Genomic DNA, 23707 nt, shown 5'->3' with positions numbered 1-23707 from the left:
AACTTTTTCCTGCCGATCAAGAGTATAGTGGGGGTAGGTGTTGATCCTAAGATGAAAGGAATGGAACCGTTTTGCAACTGTCAACGTACTCATGTAAGCCTGGCTGGGGTTCCAAGGCTTGCATGGCAAAGGAGTTAGTATTATCATCTAAAGTTATAGTACCACGTTTAAGGGAACAGTGTACTATAAGGTAAATAATGAGTACTAGGGTAAGGAGTGCAATTCCCAGTTTTAAAAATAAAGATTTGAAAGCATTAGTTTGGGGACTTATAGCCCACAAAGAATTTAGGATTTAGTCCAAACTGCACAAAAAATCCAAGGACAGCTAACAACGGGTGTACGATAGTTTTTTTTTTTTTTTTTAAGCATAATTTTTCTCTCTCCAGTCACCATTTGTATTAAAAACAAATCATGATAGGATTGATTTGTTTGCAAAATAAACTTTAGTCTTATTATACTTGGCCTGATTATCTGCATAAAGTACAAGAAGAATAATTATTTCTTACATAGGCTTTTAAAATTGGCTTTGATGAAACTCTTTTCCATAAGGAATCTCAGATAAGACTTTTTTAAAGCTGAGTCCAGCCATGGGTTTGTACCCTCAAATACCTATGAGTTTGGTAAATTCCTCTCTTCTTGACCTCCCAAGATAACTTGGGGCTCCTGGGACTGTTAGACCCTGTATTCTGATGCACCAGCTGGCACTACCCAGACCAGTAATCTGGCTCAGCCAGCTCTGTGATCCCACTCAGGAACAGAAGACAGTGAGACGAACCCTATTTGACCTCTTGTGATTTAATCTCTGACCCAACCAATCAGCACTCCCAACTCTCTGGCCCCCAACCCACCAAATTATCCTTAAGAAACTCCAGGCTGATTTTAATAATAAAACTCTGGTTTCCTGTTCAGCCAGCTTTGCATGAATTAAACTCTTTCTCTATTGCAATTCCCCTGTCTTGATAAATCGGCTCTATCTGGGCATTGGGCAAGGAGAACTCATTGGGTGGTTACAGTTTTAATATACTTAAAAATATTAAAATCATGTAATATACCTTCTCTTAAACAATAAAATTAAAATAGAAATCCCATTAGGACAACTGAAAAATTTATTTGGAAATTAAAAATCACAATTCTAAATGACCCTTGAATGAAAGAAAGAAAAGTTAGAAATTGTTTTGAATTGAATAAAAATGAAACTAACATATCAAAATTTATGTGATGTGAGTAATGTAGTGCTGAGAGAAAATTATGGAACTCACTGCTTCTATTCTAAAAGAAAAAAACTAGAAAAAAAGAGAGAAAATTAAACTTACACTAAACATAAGAAGGAAAAATTTTAATTAATTAATTAATTTATTTATTTTGAGACTGAGTTTCACTCTAGTCACCCAGGCTGGAGTGCAGTGGCAGAATCTCGGCTCACTGCAACCTCCGCCTCCTGGGTTCGGGTGATTCTCCTGCCTCAGCCTCCCAAGTAGCTGGAATTACAGGCACCCACCACCATGCCCAGCTAATTTTTTAAATATTATTAGTAGAGACGAGGTTTCACCATGTTAGCCAGGCTGTTCTCAAACTCCTGACTGCTAGCCTCGGCCTCCCAAAGTGCTGGGATTACAGGCGTGAGGGAAAAATTTTAAATAACAAAAGTCAAAGAACTAGAAAACAAGCAAAAATACAGAAAAAATAAACCTATTGTATTAATTTCCTATTACTGCTGTAACAAATTATCACAACCTTAGTAGTTTAAAGCAACAGAAATTTATTATCTTACAAATTTTGGAGCTCTGAATTCCTTCTAGTCTGAAACTGAGGTGTTAACAGAGCTGCATTCTTTCTTGAGGCTCTAAGGGAGAATCATGGCCTTTTCCACCTTCTTGTAGTGGCCTACATTCCTTGGCTAATGACTCCTAATTTCTACGTTCAAACCTAGAAGCATAGCATCTTCTCTACTCTCTAATCTCTGCTTCTTTCATCCCATCTCCTTCCTTGATTCTTACCCTCCTGCATCTTTCTTATAAGGACCCTGTGGTTACATTGAACCTGCCCAAGTAACTCAGGATAATCCTGTCATCTCAATTCCTTAACTTGATCACATCAACAAATTCCTCTTTGCCATGTACAGTAAAATAACATGTTCACAAATTCTAGGGATTAGGATGTGAATATCTTGGAGAGGCTGTAATTCAGCCTACCACAGATACCAGAACCTGGTTCTTTGAAACAACAATAGAACTGCTAAAACTTTAATCAAACTGATCCGGGAAAATATAAACAATTCATATATACCAATATCAGGAATGAAAGAAGAGCGACAACTGCAGCTCTTACAGGCGTTAAACAGATAAAGAGGGACTACAGTGAACAAATTTGTATCAATAATTTTGTCTATTTAGATTAAATATATAAATTCTCAGCAAAATGAAAGTTAATCAGAATAGATAAATGAATAGCTCTATATCTATTAAAGCAATTTAATTTGTAGTTAAAACCTTCCCACAAAGAAAACCCTACTCCTAGATGGCTTCACTGGTAAATTCTACTGAACATTTAAAGAAAAATGATACCAGTTCTACATAAACTACCATTAAAAAAAGAAAAAAAAAAAAAACCAGCCCGGGTGCAGTGGCTCACGCCTGTAATCTCAGCACTTTGGGAGGCCGAGGTGGGTGGATCACCTGAGGTCAGGGGTTTGAGACCAGCCTGGCCAACATGGAGAAACATCCTCTCTACTAAAAAAGCAAAAATTAGCCAGGTGTGGTGGTGTATGCCTGTAGTCCCAGCTACTCAGAAGGCTGGAAAATCGCTTGACCCCAGAGGCAGAGGTCGCAGTGAGCTGAGATTGCGCCACTGTACTCCAGCCTGGATGACAGAAGGAGACTCCATTAAAAAAAAAAAGAAAGTAATTAAAAAGAATAGAAATAACTTCTGATTTTACTACAGGAGACAGCAGTGGCTGATATAAAAACTAGACAAATACATAAATACATCATTAAAAACACCAACATTCCTCATTAACACAGATGAAAAATTTCTTAAAACTTTAACAAATAAAATCTAGCATTATAAGAAAGGGCTAACGCATCCTCACCAAGTGTTTTCTTCCCAGAAATGCAATAGTGGTTCAACATTCAAAAATTAATCCTTTGTAATTCACCATAGTAAGAGACTAAAGAAAAAAAATCTATGGTCATTTCAATAGATTCAGAAAAAGCATTTGAAGAAAGTCAATATGCATTCGTGATAACACTCAGGAAACTAGAAATAGAATCAATAAAGGAAACCTATTAAAAACTTACAGCTAATGTCATGCTAAAATTCAGAACAAGGTAAGGTTGTTCATTCTCACTAATCCCATTCAATATTTTATTGGAAATCTGAGCCAATGTAGTAAGTCAAGAATAAGAAATAAAATGTATACAAATTGAAAAAAATGAGAAATAAATTATATTGCTTCACAGACAAAATGATTGTTTTGTAAAAAAAAATCCCAAAGAACAAAAATATACAAAATATTTTAGAAATAAAATAAAAATGGGCAAGACTTGTATACAGAAAAATGACAAAATATTGCTAAAAGATCAAAGAAGATATAAATAAATGGAGAACTATGTCTTATCCATAGATGAAATACTTAAAATTCCTACTGAAAATTAAACAGTCATAAAATTAAACAAAAACTATTTAAAAAATAAATCATTGAATAAAATGAATTCAATCACTTGGAAATTATATATATTTCTAAGGAACTTTTGAGTCAAATTAGCGTTCATGTTAAGAAGTTAAAAAAAAATCACCACATAGTATAAGTAAAAATAAAAATAAAGAGCAGACACAAATAAAACAAAAAGCAAAATTATAATACAGAGCATAACTTCGACCAAAAGTTGGTTCTTTGATAGGGCTATTTAAAATTGATTAAAAATTTATATACGGAAAATAAGAAAAGAGGGAGAGGGGACAAAAACCAAAGAATATTAAAGTGAAAATGGTAACAGAACTACATATGCTAAAGAGATTTTTGGAAAAACAATATATTAAGATGACATTATGAATAGCTTTGTGCTGGCAAAAGTGAAAACATTGATAAGGAGAGAATGAGAATGCAAAAAAGTCCTAAAAAAAGTTATATGATAATTCAGACCATGCAGGAAATCATAATATAACAAGATATGCTTTTTCCAGGAGTTTGTTTAGTTTAATATTAGAAAATCTATTGATTATGTGAATGTGTGGATATATTAAAGAGAAAAATTGATTTTCTGAATGCACAAAGAAATACAATCAATTAAAAATTAAATCCTTCTATGAATAAAAATTGTTATCTTGATAAGTAATTTCAACGTATGTAGAGTAAGCATTATATTCATGGTAAACAATTTTAAAAATACGTAACAAATACATAAGAAACATTTTTAAATATTAGATATAATAAAAGTGCTTACTGTCCCCACGTCTAATAGTGTACTAAAAGTTGTACTCAGAAAAACAAAGATAAAAAGGCAATAAAAATAAATAAATAGGCCAGGCGCAGTGGCTCACGCCTGTAATCCCAGAACTTTGGGAGGCCAAGGCGGGTGGATTACCTAAGGTCAGGAGTTTGAGACCAGCCTTGCCAACAGGGTGAAACCCCGTCTCTACTAAAAATATAAAAATGAACCGGGTGTGGAGGCATGTGCCTGTAATCTCAGCTACTCAGGAGGCTGAGGCAGGAGAATCGCTTGAACCTGGGAGACAGAGGTTGCAGTGAGCCAAGATCGTAGCTTTGGGCCCCAGTCTCTGGGCAACAACAGCAAAACTCCATCTCAAAATAATAATAATAATAATAACAATAATAATAATAATAACAAATAAATGAATAATACATAAGGACTGGAAAGAAACTTATTTAGTAATAATCCACATAGAAAATCTCAGAAGCTCCATATGGGAGTTAGCATAATAAAAGATGTAACAATGTTGCTGGACATGAGATGCATAATCAAAACTTAATTGCATTTCTGTTTATGAGTAAGAAAGCATTTGAAATATAATTTGATGATAATATTATTTACAATAATAATATTTATTTTGTTCCTAAGAAAATACACTACAAAATATAATTATAATCTCTTTAGAGAAAATAATAAAATTTAATCAAAAGACTAAAAACAAAAGAGTAAAGATGACTTAAGCAGAGGTGCAGTTGCTTAAAGATTTAAAAGAAATTCAACTTCAAACATTAATTCAACACAATTTATATCAAAATCCCATAGAATGTGAGAGAATTCTGGAACATAAAATACATTTTATTACAATACTAAATAATATTGTAATAAGAGAATATTATATAAAATAGTACTTAAAGGTGCTAAATATTTAAAACATAACTGAAACTAGTGAATACACTATTGAATAAAAAAAGATGGATAAACTAACTATTAAGGTTTATTTTCTGGTATAACACACAAACAAACACACAAAGTAAATTAGCAAGTTGTAAAGTGGTATTGGCAGAGATCCATAAATAGCCCAATGAGTCAGGATAGAGAACCCAGAAACAGGCACATTTATATCTTATATCTTAAGATTTGATATATGACAAGGGACAAACTCACCTTTCAGAGGAGAGAAATATTCAAATTCCATAAGTGATGCTGAAACAACAGGTTATCTATTGAAAAGGAAAGAAACTGGATTCCTTTGCCACACCATACCTGAAATGAATTTCAGATGAAACTTATATGTGAAAGGCAATATGAAACCTTTTAGAAAAAAACAATTAGAAAAATACCTCAATGACGTCTTAGTAGGGAATTTAACAGGACTCAGAAGTTCATATGCCAAAAGAAAAGACCAATAAATTAAACAATATTCAAATGTAGAACTTCCATTAATCAGAAAACATTATAAACAAAAGGCTGTAAGAAGCCTCGAGGGTGGTTTTAGCAGTCTAGATACAAGATCAAATCAGCCACAGTATTCCCTTAGACATTTATGCCTGGTGTTCCATTACTGGAATGCTAAGCCTTAGGGAGTTATTTATATCCTACTGCTCAAGGTCATCACCAAAGTCTGATTGCAAAAATTCAAAAAAAATTACAAACTCAGCCATAAAAGGGTTTAAGCCAAAGCCTAAGTTAGAGCAACATCCTAACTCTCTTCAATTACATGAAGGCTGAGAGAGGCAAGGGAGTTGCAAAAGGAAAGTTTGAAGCTAGCAGAGGTTGGTTCATGAGGTTTCAGGAAAGAAGCCATCTCCATAACATAAAAATACAAAGTGAAGCAGCAAGTGCAGATATAGAAGCTGCAGCAAGTAATCCAGAAGATCTACTTAAAATAATTGATGAAAGTGGCTGCACTAAACAATGGATTTTAAATGTAGACAAACAGCCTCTGTTGGATGAACATGCTTTCAGGGAATTTCCTAGTTAGAGAGAAAATGTCAATGCATGGCTTCAAAGGATCAAAGGACAGTCTGACCCTGTCGTTAGGGGTTAATGCCACTGGTGATTTTAAGTTGAAGCCAGTACTCATTTACCATTCCAAAACTCTAGGGTCCTTAAGAATTATGCTGTATAGACTCTGCCTGTGCTATATAAATGGAACAATAAAAGCCTGGATGACAGCACTGTTTACAGCATGGTTTATTGACTATTTTAATCCCACTGTTGAGACCTACTGCTAAAATAAAATACCTTTTAAAATATTATTGCTCAATGTACCTAGTCATCCAAGAACTCTGATAGAGATGTACAAGGATATTAATGTTGTTTTCATGTCTGCTAACAAAACATCCATTCTGCAGCCCATGAATTAATGAGTAATTTTGATTTTCAGGTCTTATTATTTTTAAAATGTACATTTCATAAGGCTATAGCTGCCATACATAATGATTGTTCTTATGGATATGGGCAAAGTAAACCAAAAATCTTCTGGAAAGGACTCTTCATTCTAGGTGTCATTAAAAACATTCGTGATTCATGGGAGGAAATCAAAGTATAAACATTAACGGGAGTTTGGAAGAAGATGATTCCAACCCTCATGGATGACTTTGAGGGCTTGAAGACTTCAGTGGAGGAAACAACTGCAGATGTGGTAGAGATAACAAGAGAACTAGAATTAGGAGTGGATCCCAAGGATGTGATTGAATTGCAGCAATCTCATGACAAAACTTGAACGAATGAGGAGTTGGTTCTTATGGATGTGCAAAGAAAGTGGCTTCTTGAAATGGAATCTATTCCTGGTGAAGATGTTGGAAACATTGTTGAAATGACATAAATAGATTTAGAATATTACATAAACATAGTTGATAAAGCAACAGCAGGGTTTGAGAAAATTGACTCCAATTTTGAAAGAAGTTCTGCTGTGGACAAAATGCTGTCAAACAGCATTGCATGCTGCAGAAAAAATCTTTCCTGCAAGGAAGATTTGATCAATGCAGCAAACTTTATTGTCTTATTTTAAGAAATTGCCACAGCCACCTCCATCTTCAGCAACCAACACCCTGATCAGTCAGCAGCCATTAGCAATGAAACAAGACCCTCCACCAGCAAAAATGATTACAACTTGCTGAAAGGTCAAATGATTGTTAGGATTTGTTTAGCAATACGTATTTTTAAATTAAGATATGTGTATTGTATGTATTTTTTTTCACGCATACTGCTACTGCACACTTAACAGACCACAGTATTGTGAAAACATAACTTTTATGTGCACTGGGAAACCAAATAATTTGTATGAGTCACTTTCTAGCAATATTTGCTTTCTTTTGATGCTCTGGGGATGAACCTGCAGTATCTCTGCGGTAGGCCTAGGCTACTATTATTCCCAATTTAAACTGAATAAACTGAATGTCAGAAATAAAACAACTTGCCCAAAGTCACACTGGTGATGGAACTGGGGTTCAAATCCATGCTGACTGCTTTGAAAATACATTGCCTTTCATAAATAATCAGAATCCTCACCAAAAGTAAGTACAACATTGAAAAATATATTGTTTAGAGATACAGACAATTCATGTAAAAATATTAAAAAATCAAATACAGTCACACACACACACACACCCCCCTAAAAGAACACATAGTTCAAAGAAGATAATGTAATGGATATTATAACATATATAGAAGTAAGCGTTAAAAATACTACATATTGAAATTTGTGGAAAATAAGTAAAGTAATTAGAAATTTACAGCCTCAAATTCCTCAAAAAATAAATGTATTTGACAAAAAGTTCTAAAAATTGTACCAAAAAATAGAAAAAATATGCAAACAACATGTACAAGCATAGCTCATGAGAGTCATAAATATTAAACATGAAAAGTTATTCAACCTCATTAATAGTCATGGAATTACAAGCAAAAATCTCAATCATATACCATATGCAATACAGATTTGACAAAAATTAAAATATTGGTAAAAACCCAAGTTAGTGAGTATATGAAGTAACAGTAACTTATATACACAGCTTTTAAGAGCATTAACTGCTGCATTCACCCACAAATTATGTGTTACGATCTAGTAAAATCAGTGCTACAAATATGTTATGGTCTAACTATTCTACTTCAAGTCATAATTGCAAAATAAAATTTCACATACTTACACCAGGAGAATGGATAATAGTGTTTATAGCAACATAATTTGGAGGAACAAACAAAGCAGAAACAAAAGAAAAACAGAAAATATACCTTTTAAGGTACACATATAATGCATAGTTTTTGCATAATTGTGAAAAATTAATGTATCTTAACTGCGCACCTCAACATCAAAGTCTAATGCTGCATAGTAATTCATACAATAGGCTTTCATTTCTATGATGTTCAAAATGTATAAAAGTAAACAACGTATTATTTAGGGATGCATAAGTATTTAGTTAAACTGCAAAGTATCAGCACAGTGGTTACTTCAGGGTGAAGAGAGAGAGGGAAATGGAAGAGGGCTGGATGATGGTTACACTGATGTTAATTTCATCATTATTACTTTAAACAGTATGTATTCATTTGTATATTCCGCTTCACTCCATGGAGTATCCCCTGGGACAATGTTTTCCAGGAAGAAATTATCTTGGTTTTTAATATCTAGACTTCATAGAACATGTGTATCTTTAAAACAATGTTTTCTGCCGGTATTTATATAGAAAATATTTATCATTCTGTTTCTAAAACTCAAGACAGCATTTTTCTGAAACTAATTGTAGAAAAGGTCTTGAATTTCATTCCATCACGACTAGTAGAATGTCACAATCACATAAACTTTTTGAAAAATATGGTTTGTTTGCGACCTTATTTGTTGCTTGGTAATTAGGAAATGAAATTGAAAACTTCTTAAATCATAAAATGCTATTTATACAGGCATAAAAGTTGCTTATGTATAGGTATGTAAAATATGTATGTGTTTTTGGGAATGGGGTGTGAGGAACGAGGTTAATGTCTAACAATTTATTGATTTTCACATTTAAAATAGTGGGAAATAGATTCCTCATAAACTTTCAGTGCAGAACATCCAGATTTCAGGATTTTCTGAATTTATGACTTTAAGTTGAGATGGCACTACAGTATGTGTTATATATTATGTAGCACAGTTTTGAACTCACACTTTTTTTTTCACCTTAAATTCTGGGATACATGTGCAATTGTTACCTAGATATACATGTACTATGGTGTTTTGCTGCGCCTGTCAATCCGTCATCTAGGTTTTAAGCCCCACATGCATTAGGTATTTGTCCTAATGCTCTCCCTCCCCTTGTCCCCCACCCCCTGACAGGCCCTGGTGTGTAATGTTCGTTCCCCTCCCTGTGTCCATGTGTTCTCATTTGAACTCACACTCTTTAGCTAGATTCATTAGCCCTTTATATTCTGGTTGTTCATTGTTCTAACTTCATGACCATCCACTTCTGCCTGGACACCAGCGAGGTTGCCATGCTCCTGCATGCCTTGGTGCACTTGTACATGACAATCTCTCTCCCTCTAATTCCTTCCTTTGAAACTCAACTCAAATATCATTTAGATAGGGCAGCTGCTCTGGCTTCCCCAGCTTCTATTCACTCATAATAGTCTTTGAATCATATATTGTAAAACACAATAGCGTATTCAAATTGGCTCTTTACTTCTCTGTTCCCTACACTAGTAGAAAACAGTGTATGGGCTTCTTGACAGGAAGGACTGTCGTTTATAAGGTCATGAAACTTAGTAGGTTTTAAGTAAATGTTCACTGAACAAGTAAATTAATTAATTTATAAATATATAAGAGCAGAGATTTTTTTGGGTTGAACTTTTAAGGAAAGAATTGAAGAAAACAGTGAATGTTAAAAATTGAATGTTAAGAGAGTAAAAGAGCACAAGTAAAAGCTAAGAAAAAGGAAAACAGTGATGTGGGTTGGGAGAACTGAGAGTGGAAATTTCACAGGGGAATAATAGAAGAGAAGATTGTGAAGTAAAAGTGATTGAAAATTGAAAAATCCATCTTTGCTCTATTATATTCTGAGACCCAAAGTGCATAAATATTTAATATCTATCTCCTATTCTTAGTTGTGTACTCTGATGTCTTTACACAAAAGAAAAGGATAGGAAAAGACCCTTGTGACTCTTCTTGATGCTCTGTTTACATATCTGATACCGAACTCTTTAGAATGAAGTGCCTCCCTCTCCTGCCCTACTCTCTTCTAGGTATGACCAACTCTTGCTACACTAGCTGAAGACACACTCTCTTATCCTGTTAGAGTTAATTCATTAAACAAACAGTAAATAAATTCTTTCCCTATTGTACCTTCCAATTATTTTCCTGAAGAAGACTCATATTGATTTACAGAATCGTGTGAGCACAGAGCTGTCTAAAACAACTTTCTGCAATGATGGAGATGTTTTATCTGTGCTATCCAATATAGTAGCCACTATGCACATGTAGCCACTGAGCACTTAAAATATGTCTATGCTACTGAGGGACTGAGTTCTTTTTATCTTATTTGAGTTTCATTACTTTAAATGTAAATAGCCATATGGGCTTAGTGTCTACCATTTTAGGCAACACAGGTCTGAAATATCTGTGAGAAACCTAAAATTGCAGCCACTGCCCTTACCTTACTAAGCAGTGTACCTCACTTACTGATGGAGAAAGTAGGTGAAAAAGCTGCAGTGCTTAACTCCTAATTTGCTAGAGAATCTCCAGTGTCAGTCTTTAATAGGAATTAAGGGTAAGCAAGGCAGTGAAGATTTACTCATTCCTGACTGTTACACATGAATGGCGAAGAAAATCTATGTATAATCGGTCTATTAAGAAAAGTTATAATTAGAATCTGATTTACTTGCTTCTTGTGGAATGCTTGATCCCTTTTACCATATCAGCACAATCAGTGCTAAAAGCCAAAGGAAAGTCGGCTTTGGCATGAACATTATTCCTTTTGTATCCATGAGATTTTCCACATAAGTCAAAGTAGCATTCTGGATCAGTGTTAAGGATGTTTCTAGTGATCAGACTAGCCTAAATAATACATAAGCCTACATGTACATACACATTTAATGTCAGCAGTAACTGAGAGAGCATTTCTAACTACCCATGGTAATTCCTTCCGGCCCTCTGGAGGTTCACTTGGATTGTTGACTTTGCTCGGAAGGAATTTAACCTAATTTAAAGAGGAAGTCTCTTCAAGCATTGGATGCATGGTTCCATCTTGTGGAAATGGGGTTACAATGCAAATCATTAGGGTGAGATCTATGAATTTCCATTTTTAGAAGCACTCTGATGGTTCTGATGCAGATGTCCTCCCATCATGTTTCAGAAATGTGGAATTGGACTGTATAACTCATTAGAATTGAACAAGGAGAACACGTGGACACAGGAAGGGGAACATCACACACCGGGGACTGTTGTGGGGTGGGGGGAGGGGGAGGGACAGCATTAGGAGATATACCTAATGCTAAATGGTGAGTTAATGGGTGCAGCACACCAACATGGTACATGTATACATATGTAACAAACCTGCACGTTGTGCACATGTACCCTAAAACTTAAAGTATAATAATAATAATAATAAAAGAAGACTAGAACACAGACCACAGTCACGCAGCATGGTAATAGACATCAATAAGAAGCCAGACACTGTGATGTGCACCTGTAATCCCACTACTCTAAAGGCTGAGGTGGGAGGATCCTAGAGGTTTGAGACCAACCTTGGCAACATAGCAAGAGTCTGTCTCTTAGAAAAGAAAGGAAGGAAGGGAGGGAGGGAAGAGAGAGAGAGAGAGAGAGAGAGAAAGAAAGAAAGAAAGAAAGAAAGAAACAAAGGAAGAAAGAAAGAAAGAAAGAGAGAGAAAGAGAAAGAAAGAAAGAAAAAAGGAAGGAAGGAAGAAAAGAAAGAAAGAAAGAAGAAAGAAAGAAAGGCTTTAAGGGATAGACCATTTTCAGCTTTCACTGAAGAACATACATCTACAGCGATAGCTTGTGCATATTTAAGAGTGAGAGTGGTGGCTATAATAATATACATTCTAGAGGAAAAAGTCATTCAGAAATAGAAAATTTATGGGAAACTGAAATAGCCCATAGAATTACAGCAACCTTGGCAAATGAATAATTGTTGCAGAGTCACAAGTCTTTTTCCCTCAGCAAGATGCCCAATCACCTAGTGGTGAACAAATGGAAACCTCCAAATTCTGTTTCTTTTTTCCTTAATAAGGTGAAGGGGAAAGCAAGCACTGACCTGAATCAAAAATCCCTTGGCAGTCTGTGGTTAGAAGCATGTGCCTTGTTTCAAAAGCACTGTGCTCTGAGCTGAGGTAAGCAACTCAGAATAAAGTGATTTCCAGCTGTCTGTGTTCTTTTTCATCATAGTAAGGCCTTATTAGGTGTAGATTTCTCAATGGTACATTTTGAGGAACATCACTGGGAATCTGTCCAAGTAAAACCATTTCAAAGGTAGCTTGCCTTCCAGTAGTGCAGTAAGTTATAGCAGTGACTTTTACAGAGACTATTTCCTACTTTTATGCATAAAAATAAAAAGCCATTCCACCATGCTGAAATCTCAGAGAAAAGCTTGCTGTGACTCTGTGTATTTTGTGCTGACATGGTACATGGTAGCTTTCTAAATGGAAGAATAATTGTATTTTCAAGAATACAGAAAGGATACTTTGATTTGGTTTGAAAGGGCCAGAGTCTCACAGATGTACTATGAATGTCACATGTTAAGCTTCTAGAAGTGCCCATCATGCTTCAGTAAATGGAATTCTATGTCTTGGGCTGGAGTCTCTAGGGTCAATTTCTTCTCCTTCTTCTCCCCGTGGCTCTTTCCTCCTTTGTCTCATTTGGAAAACAACCATCAAAAGGCAAGAAAAGTTGCTCATATTTACATTCTACATTAGGCATGATGTCTTACAAAACTATCGTCAAATAGTTCTTAGCATCCTCGCTTAATAAAGTAGCAAACTGAGGTTTACAGTCATTAACTTTTTCATAAAAAAGCAACTAGTAAATGGCAGAACTCATTCAGACCCAGGTATCTGAGACATCAAATTTCTCCTTCTCTTATGCCTTGATCTTCATTCTCTTTATTCCAAAATTCAACTTCTATCTTTTTTTGAAAAAAGATCATCGCTAAAAACAACATTTCCACTTTCGTATGCCTACATAGACTGTTGTAATAGCCCTTTCTCTGGCTTTCCTGCTGAGAATGTTCTTCTGCTACATTTAACCTGCCAATGGCTGTCAGTTTTTCCTTCTTAAAACACTCACCTGCCATTTCTCACCCAGAAGGGCTGTACCATTGATCGTTTTCACCAGCTGCTTATGAGAGTGTCTATTTTTACATAACTTCATCACAGGGTATGTTGGAATTTTTCTAATGTAATACGTGAGAAATGAGAAAACTATACTTTTGTAGTAAACTCATCAGACGCTTAATGAACAATTATTTATTTGATATTTACCATATGTTAGGCCCTATTTTAGAGAATATTTGATATAATCTTGTTTTTATTGAGGTACTTTTTGAATTAAACAAATAACTAGAATTATTTAGTTCTGAAAAAAAGTATGGTAGAAAAATCTAAACAATCTAATGATATTTCTGAAATATTATAAGTTTGTAATTAAAAAACACAGACATTCAAACTTAATAAAAATCTAGAAGATAGACACCAGGATGACAAAAAGCCATTTTAAGTAGAAGAGACTGATGTCCAATTCAAGCTGAATATAGCAAGAGTCACATATTCATAGCCATAGTACTTTTTTTTGTATGTTATTATGTGAGCTACTAATTTTGATTTTGTGGTAACAGAAAAACAGCACAGCTAACACATTTCCTTCTGCTGTTTTGACAAAGCACAGTCAGGTAGATATTGCAGGAGACTTCATAAGAATACCATGTATTGGCATTATTACACTCAGAAAGGGTTCTCTGCAGCAGCTGTGAAATCTTCAGATTGATATTCATGCAAGATAATCCTCCAGAGAGTAAGATAAAAATGCCCAGAATAGTGAGGTGAAGCAGTTGTTTATGCGGAAATACTGCCAACCTGATTCTGCAGCTATGCATGCTAAGTACAAAACTTTCCATGATTTCTTTTAGCTCTCTTGATTGGTTTTAACCTGCTCAGTCTAGTTAGAACATCTCTTGTGCACCTTTTAAGCTAATTTTTAAAACTACATTCAATAAAGCAACAATTCCTTCCTCATTGCGTTGGGTAGGCAGCAAAAGCGAGGTTTCAATGGTATTGACACATTACATGAAGTATGCATATTTTATTTAGCCTTTTTAAATTTTAGACATTTTAGAAATCTTTAGTAAAAGACAACTGTCAGCTCTGCTTTCGGTAGTAATGTGTCTCAGTGAGTGGTTTAGAAACATGAACGTGATAGACTCTGTAACTGATTAAAGTTCTCTTCTAGGTCTTCTTAGTTTACTCTCACTCTTTCTGTACTACCTCATTCATTTTCATGGTTTTATGAGTTTATGTATGTCAATGACTTCAATATGTCTCTTCATCCTAAGCCTGTCAGGCCTCAGTGTCTCCAACTGATTGCTAAGTATCTTGACTTCAACATCGTATTGACACCTCATCACAATATACAAGACTGGACACATTATTTCTCTCAACTTGTCCCCCTTTTCCATATTCACAAGCAAAATTCTGCTCCTCTAACTGTAATCTCTATATCATAGAATGTTATCACCCTCCACAGATTTTACCCACATCAGAAGTCAGACCTACCTACTGTTTCTCCCTATCATTTCTTTTATCCACTCAATCCTCAAGTCTGATTAATCCTTTCCCCTAAATATTTTTAGAAGAAATCCACTTTTCTCTATTCCAATGCAACAATGCGTACCCAGGACCTTCTCATCTCTCCACCGGGTTACTAAAACAGTTTCATCACGTATCTAACTTGCCCCCTCTAATCCAGTCTCCAAACTACAGCAAGAATGATCTTTTATAAAAAAGGGAAGCGAGTTTATAACACGCTGCTCACCCACAGATTAAAAAGTCTTCCACTGCCTTACCATTCCTTCTAAATAATGACAACATTTTTTATCAGGTGTGATAAGCTGCTTCATATTCTAATGTCCGCTAACTTTTCATTCTTCACTATTTGCCTCCCATTCTCTCCAATCCTGCCACATTCAACTTCCTTAGCACCACTCTTATTTTTAAACCTGTGAGCCATCCCAATTAAGTGAAAAACTTACACACTTCCCTCATTTTTTGAAGCATCAGATGACAAATCTCTTGGGTGTGAGTTGAGGGTGACAAGTAGATATACTAGGGATGTTAGCCATCAGCTAACATGATGTTTCTTGTCTCCCCAGGACCTGCTCATTCCAAATCTCATTTATATCTTCGCAAAATGATAGACTACCACCAGGCATGCCTCCCTTCAAATGATGGTGAATCAGATAACATCTAGGCTGTGAGGGGAAACTCAGGTTTCAGTTTCCTTTGTATGTAACGGTCAGATAACTAGTCTTTTTCAAAATCTAGGGGCATGATAGGGATTGTTAATCAAAAGCAGAAATGTTATTTGCTTAAGGAGCATGGCTTTTCTCCAAAATTCTAAAAGCTTCAAGATTTTTCTACCTGAGTTAACCATACATTTCTTATAGCATCTGGATCTTCTACAAACCCTGTGAGCCTTAGGAGCCAAATGGCAGACCTTCTTTCTTTAGAAACTGGGCCCTATTTAAAGACATCAACCTTAGGTTATCCAGCAAGTTGTTTAGAATAGCACCCCAAACCTGTGGCAATATTGCCTCTAAAGTCTAAAGAAACACCCTAAATGTTGGGTCCCTTTTTAGTGATGAGGAGGAAAATTATGGCAACTTGTCTTTCACTTTAGAGAGGCTATTCTTACATACTCCTAGTCATTAGGTTTCCCAAAGCTTTGCTGAAGTGACGGATTTCTGAATGTGGGGGGAGGTTTTATCCTCCAACTTTCTGGCATGCATGTTTTCTACCAAGGTCTCTCGATAGCTGCTAATATGCTTCCCAGCTGCTACCAGCATGATGTAATCAATGGAGTGGACAAGATGGATGTCTTAGGGAATGGTGAGATGAACAAGATCCCTGGTGGCTAAATTAAGATTCAAAGCTAAATATTGACATAGACTTGAGGCAAGATAGTAAAGGTAATCTTCTGATTCTGCTAGTTGAAAGTAAATTACTTCTGATATTCTTTGCATACTGAAAGAGAGGACTTAGGATTTACTGGATCAGTAGCTGAATACCAGGTGCAGGGGAATGAGTTGATTTTTTTCAGCACGAAGACCAAATCTGGAAAAGCAGCTGCAATCAGAATCACCACATGAACAGCCATGCAGTCATGTACTGTCATTCCCCAAGAATCATCTGTTTTCTACATAGGCCAAATAATCAAATTAAAATGGAGATGCTTTAAAGATAATCATGCTGCATCTTTCAAGGATTTGATGGTGGCACTAATCTCTGAAGCTTACCAGGAATAAGCTACCACTTATGGTTAAAATTTTTGATAGGAAGAAAAAGCTCCAAAGGCTTCTATTTTCCTTTTGTATCATAATGGCTTCCAGCTCTCTGGGTCTGCAAGACAATACTGAAATACTAGCCAAACATTTCTATTCCAATTAAATATCCAGAAATGGTACAATAGTCACAGGTTGGGTTAATGGACCCAATGATTAGGTCAAAAATCTATTTACCATCTAATTCCCCACCATGACTAATGGACCACACACAAGGTAAATCTTTCTGGGCTTGGTGTTAGGTCAGAACCAGTGATCAGTCAGCCCATCCCTACTCCCAAAGATGGATAATTCCATTGTCCTAGTTCACATTTAACATGGTAAAGGATAACAGTTCATCTGGAGGAAGTCAAGGAAGATTTACAGTATATGTTCATAATGGAGTTTGTACAAATATTTCTCAATTGTTTCTGACATTTATTAAATGGCCCTAGTCTCTAGGTCCGTACATTGACTGACTCAGTCCTGAACAGTAGTAATCCACCATGAGTTTCCATTGTAGTGGCTCAAGTAAGGCCCTGTTCATTAGATCTTGGATTATTATTATTATATTCACAGATTAAGTAGGAGGTAAAGGGATATTTTTGTTTTTGGAACTGCATAATTGTTATCAAAGATTCCTATTCTATTAAAAAAGTTATCACACTTGCTGGTTGCTTTCCATGGTAACCACTTTTTTTTTTTTTTTCCAGTCAGGCTGTCACTCTGTTACCCAGGCTGGAGTGCAGTGGTATGAACATGGTTCACTGCAGCCTGGAGCTCCTGGAATCAAGCAATCCTCCTGCCTCAGCTTCCCGTGTAGTTGGGAACACAGGCATGCACCCCCATGCCAGACTAAATTTTTGATTTTTTTTGTAGAGACAGGGTCTCACTTTTTTGCTCAGGCTGGTCTCGAACTCCTGACCTCAAGCAATCCTCCTGTCTCAGCCTCCCAGAGTGCTGGGATTACAGGCATGAGCCACTCCCAGCCTATGGTAACTACTTACCCCGCTTCTAGTAATTACGTGTTGTTGCTTGATCTCTACCACTCTGGCAACCATTTCTTCTCACTGAAATCAGGAATCCCATCTCAATGGCAAAACCCTACCTTCATCTGGGCTTATAGAGGAATGCTATACATCTCTACAAGAATGCTGATGCTTGCCTCATAAATTTACTTCACAGTTCCTGTGGTTCATTAACGAAGAGGCCTCTATGTCTTACTAGGGACATAGAGGTGAGGCAATTGAACTATATATGATAAATCTACTTCAATATTTATAACAGAATTTTTAGATCTCTTTATTTTATAGAAAGGAACTTCTATTATCTCAATGTTGTAATAGGCCACAGTTGCTGCCAGATTGCCTCCATTGAACCAAGCAAATTGAACCAACCCTAGATGGTTCCAGGAATCCACATGAATCCACAATCCCTGCAAAGTACACTCATATCAGTATGCCCAGTCCGACTTAAACTTATGTTGCCTCAGACTCTATTGTCACTCACGTTACCTAAGTTACTGCCAATATGAATTGCCAAAACCTGTAATTCTTTTGGTGTGTCAGGCTTCTCCTGAGTTTGACATTATGATTAAAACTCCCTGAGATATACTAGTTATATATATAATTATAAATATGATGACAATAAAGAGAATGGGCAGGTGCAGTAGCTCATGGCTGTAATCCCAGCACTTTTGAAAGCCGAAGCGGTGGATCATGAGGTCAGGAGTTTGAGACCAGGCTGACCAACATGCTGAAACCCCATCTCTACTAAAAATACAAAAATTAGCAGAGTGTGGTGGCACGCACCTGTAATCCCAGCTACTCAGGAGGCTGAAGCAGGAGAATTGCTTGAACCTGGGAGGCAGAGGTTGCAGTGAGCCGAGATCATGCCACTGTACTCCAGCCTGGGCAACGGAATGAGACTCCTCCTCAAAAAAAAAAAAAAAAAAAAAAAAAAAAAAAAAAAAAAAAAAAAAAGGATATAGCTGAGAAATGAAGGAAATTGATATGCTCTTGCACAATAATTATTTTCAGCTGAGAACATGGGGTCTGCAAGCAAACAAATCCAATCATATTAAAAAAAACTAAGGAGAGACTCTGTTTGCTGATGGGATGTTTAAGAAGCTTAGGAGTTTGGAGCAATCTGAACTACGGGAAACCTCCAAAATATCTGCAAGCTCATTTTAAATTCTCACATCATGCCTTAGAAATGTTAGATGTCTAAGAGCCTACCTAGAACTATATAATACTGAGAAATTCCTAAACTATTGATTCTTCCAGGTGCTTGGCACTGATGATGGCGGGAGTTGGATTGTAGACCCACTACCACAGATGTCGTAGAATAACTAAATGCTTCCATTAGTGTATTTGACAGAGTATCTGATTTTCTTGCTCAGGGCTACTGTCTCTGATTAGTTATTCTGCTCTCCCAAATCTTTCATGAGTGTGTTTTTAGCAGAACCTAAATCAAGTGTAGAAATGTAGCTACAAGCCAGACTAAACATTTTATGTTTTTTATTTCTAGCCTCAGAAGTGTAGGAAGTTACACTAAAAAGAATTGAAATAGTAGTTAATTCAATCTGCTGTATATTCCACATAAAAGCTAGCTATATATTTATCAAATACACAGAAAAATGAATAAATGCAAAAATAAACCAAGTGATCAATGCAGTTGCAACTAGGATAATAATGATGCTAAATAGAAAATAAAAGTCACGAAGTAAAATGCTGAAGCCATTTACTCCACAGGTGTCTTAGCCCCAAGAATAACAGCATTTTTTCCAGCAAAAAATAAAACAAAAAATGTGACTTATCTTTTCATGCACTGCTCTCTCCTTTCCATTATTTTCCATAAAGTCTTGACAAATCTACTCTCTTTATATCTTCAAGGATGGGATTCCTAAAACTCGCTCCCACCGTAAGAAATCTTGGTTGTGTTTCTGAGAGGTATTATCGATGCTAGCATCAGTTTCACAATTTTCCCGATGTTTGTTTCTACTGAAGCCAAGATAAGTATAGAGAAAAATTCCTACAATTGTATATTTCTCTATTTTAAAAATATGTATTTTGAGGCTCATTCATTTGCTTATTCAATAAATATTTGCCAGGCAACGAACTAAGGTTCAGATCCCTGCCCTTACAAAACTGGTATTCTAGAGAAAATGAGAGATTGTTTAAAGTCTTATGAAGCAAAAAAATAGGTGCAATTAAAGAGAACACCAGAGATGATGTATTATATTATGAATTTATTTACTTATTTATTTATTTATTTTTTTGAGATGGAGTCTCGCTCTGTCGCCCAGGCTGGAGTGCTGTGGTGCGATCTCGGCTCACAGCCACCTCCGCCTCCTGGGTTCATGCCATTCTCTTGCCTCAGCCTCTCGAGTAGCTGGGACTACAGGTGCCCGCCACCACGCCTGACTAATTTTTTATATTTTTAGTAGAGACGGGGGTTTCACCGTGTTAGTCAGGATGGTCTCCGTCTCCTGACCTCGTGATCCGCCCGCCTAGGCCTCCCAAAGTGCTGGGATTACAGGCGTGAGCCACCGCGCTCGACCTACGTATTTATTTATTTTTGGAGACACAGTCTCACTCTGCCACCGAGGCTGGAATGCAGTGGCGCAATCACAGCCCATTGCAGCCTTGACCTCCTGGGCTCAAGTGATTCTCCCGCCTTAGCTTCCTGAGGAGCTGGGATGGCAGGAATATGCCCCCAAACCTGGCTAATTTTTAAGATTCTTTGTAGAGATGGGGTCTCAATATGTTTCCTAGGCTGGTCGCGAACTCCTTTGCTCAAGCGATCCTCCTGCCTTGGCCTCACAGAGTGCTGGGATTACAGGCGTGAACCATGCCTGCCTCCAGATAATACATTTTAGATAGTGTGGGTAGGGGAAGCGTCTCTAAGGAGTTCATCTTTAATCTAAGACGAAGAGAATTTAAAAAGAAGTTAAGAGGCAGGAGAGACACATCCTTGAAGTGAGTACAAGTGTGAGAAAGAGGCAATTGTGACTGAAGCATGGAGATGACATGTATGTAGCATCTGGCAGGTTGGAGATGGAGTTAGAGGCCTAATTAATGAGAGCATTTTATCCATAGATAGGGGTATGAATTTTACCGTAAGGTCCTAGAGGAGACTGGAGTCACTTCCAAGGTTAGTGGAGGAAGGCAAAGAAACATAGTGGTGGATTTGAAAGCCTGTTTGAGAAGTTGTATGTAGTTCTTTGAAAATGGATGGAAATTCCATTGCATATCAGCCAAAGGAAGTTTAAGAAGACTAATGGGTTGTCTAAAATTGTCCTAGTCTGTATAATTAAGGAAGTTTTAAGTGTTGATTTCTCCAGTGTATAGTCAATATTACAGTCAATGTGTTTGCTGAGAAGCTTACATTTTTCATTCGTGAAGATGCTTTCAAAATCTTTTAGTTAACTTCCTCATGGTATAGAGTCCAATATTGAGGCCCACAGAGGTAAAGAAGTCAGTTGAATTTCACACAGAGAATGGTAAAGAGTAGAACCTGAGCTTCCCACACCGTGGCAGGGAGAGGGGTGTTGGGAGGAGGAAAAAACCATGAAATACTTAGGGCATATCTAAATGACAGTGAGTTAAATGCAGAAAATTAAAGGTTTTTTTTTTTCATTTCTTTGAGACAGGGTCTCACTCTGTTGCCCAGGCTGGAGTATAATGGCACAATCATAGTTCACTGCAGCCTTGATCTCCTAGGCTCAAGCGATCCTCCCATGTCAGTCACCAGAGTAGCTAGGACTACGGGTATGCAGCACCACACCTAGCTAGTTTTTGTATTTTTTTGTAAATGGGGTCTCGCTATGTTTCCCAGGCTGGTTTCAAACTCCTGGCATCAAGCAATCATCCTGCCTCAGCCTCCCAAATTGTTGGATTACAGGTGTGAACCACTGCGCTTAGCCAAGAAATGAAGTTTCGAAAAGAAAGTGACTCAGTTATCTTGAAAGGGTGAGAGTAAGGTTTTGATTTTGTTTTTGTTTGTTTGTTTCTCCCTCTCACCAAAGGGAAAGAAAATTAAATATTTTGTTTGAGAGAGAAAATTAAGTGTCTCTACATCTAGATTGTGTTTTAAAATGTATGCTGGCTACACAGTTATAAACAGGGTGGCATGAGAGGACAGGGAAACCAGGAATTAATTTTGTCTGATAATGAAAGGAAATAATGAATGGGGCCTTAAGGAAGAGAAAGCTTTCCAGAAGGTAGAGAAGAAGGGAGTGTTACAGGGCAAGGCACTGCAAGCTGACGAAAGGAATAAGAAAGGCAAGGGCCCTGAGGGACTTAAGTGTAGTTCTCATAAAGCAGAACAAGGCTCTCCACTAGAGGCCAAAGGCATAGGAACAGATTAATCATTTTGCAGGATCTGACTTATTTCCCTATAGATCTTTGACAATTTTTCATGATTTGATTCAGTCGTGGGTTATGAGAATAAGCCCCTTTCACCAGCCTGCCTCTTCATTCCTCTTGATGAATATGATACTCTTGGAGACACAACGGAAAACCCTTTGTGAGCCACTGGAGCAAATGCTGTGGCCAATTATTTTGTGGCCTCAGGTTCTGGATCTCCTATACAAATTTTTCTGATTTATTCAACCTTAGAGTTTTACATATATATGTAAATGTAAATCATTTTATATCAAAGATAATGAGAGCTGTATCCTTGTTTAGTAAGTAACTGTGCTTTGGTAAAAAGAAGCAGTCAGCATCGAAGAGGAAGGCAGCAGAACCCAAAATAAGGTATCCACCCCAGGATACTGATGGACAGAATTCCCTCAACAACAGTTAAGCATCAGGAATGAGGAGCAATCAGTCCATAAAAGAGTAGCAAGATTGAGGGCAGGATGAGGGAGAACTCCAGGAACAAAAGTAATTGATAGATTATCGAATGTATTGAGTGTTGAGGAAAAGAAATGAGGTCTTGCTATGTTGCCCAGGCTTGCTGTTTGACAAATATATCAGGGTGTTAAGAAAAAACATTAAGCACATGGAAAATTATGCAACAAATGAATATATTATTTTTAAGCTTTTTTTCATTTTAAATTAAGGTATAATTTATATTCATTAAAATTTAATTCTTTTAGTCTTCAGAGCTGCCTGTATTGAAAATACATACGATCATATAACCATCACAAGATCTATAATCTTGAATTTTCTCTTTATCCTGATAGCCACTCCGTCTCTCATTCTCAGTCCCTAGAAACCACTGATCTGTGATGGCTCCATAGTTTTGCCTTTTCCCCAGTGTAATATAAATGAAATTATATAGTATGTAGCTTTTCGGGTCTGGCTATTTTTACTTAGCTTAATGCATTTGTGATTAATCTATGTTGTTACATATATTGGTAGTTTATTCCATTTTTTCCCTTTGTTTCCTTTTATTGCTAAGTAATATTCTGATTTATGGATTTATCACAGTATGATTATCCATTTACCAAACGATGGATATTTGATTTTTCCCCATTTTTTGAGAGTATAAAGAAAGTATAATGTTATTAACTTCAAAAAAGCAAAAGAAAAATCGTGTGAAACACAAAAGCATAATCATAATAAATTAGTTGGTGACAGTGTATATATATAGTTTGGATAATGAAAATTCTATCACTCCAGTCAAAGGTTATTTCTTTAAGTATAATGAAGTAGGGAAACAGAAGGTAATTCAAGAAAATTAAATCATCTCCTACCAGAAGACATCAATAGACAGAATCTAAAATTTATAAATGAAGAAACAAAACCAAAAGCATTGATG

The sequence above is a fragment of the Nomascus leucogenys genome, chromosome 14 (assembly GCF_006542625.1).
Source record: "Nomascus leucogenys isolate Asia chromosome 14, Asia_NLE_v1, whole genome shotgun sequence".
Lineage (NCBI taxonomy): Eukaryota > Metazoa > Chordata > Mammalia > Primates > Hylobatidae > Nomascus > Nomascus leucogenys.
The sequence above is the reverse complement of the archived record's forward strand: the minus strand, read 5'-3'. Positions refer to the sequence as shown.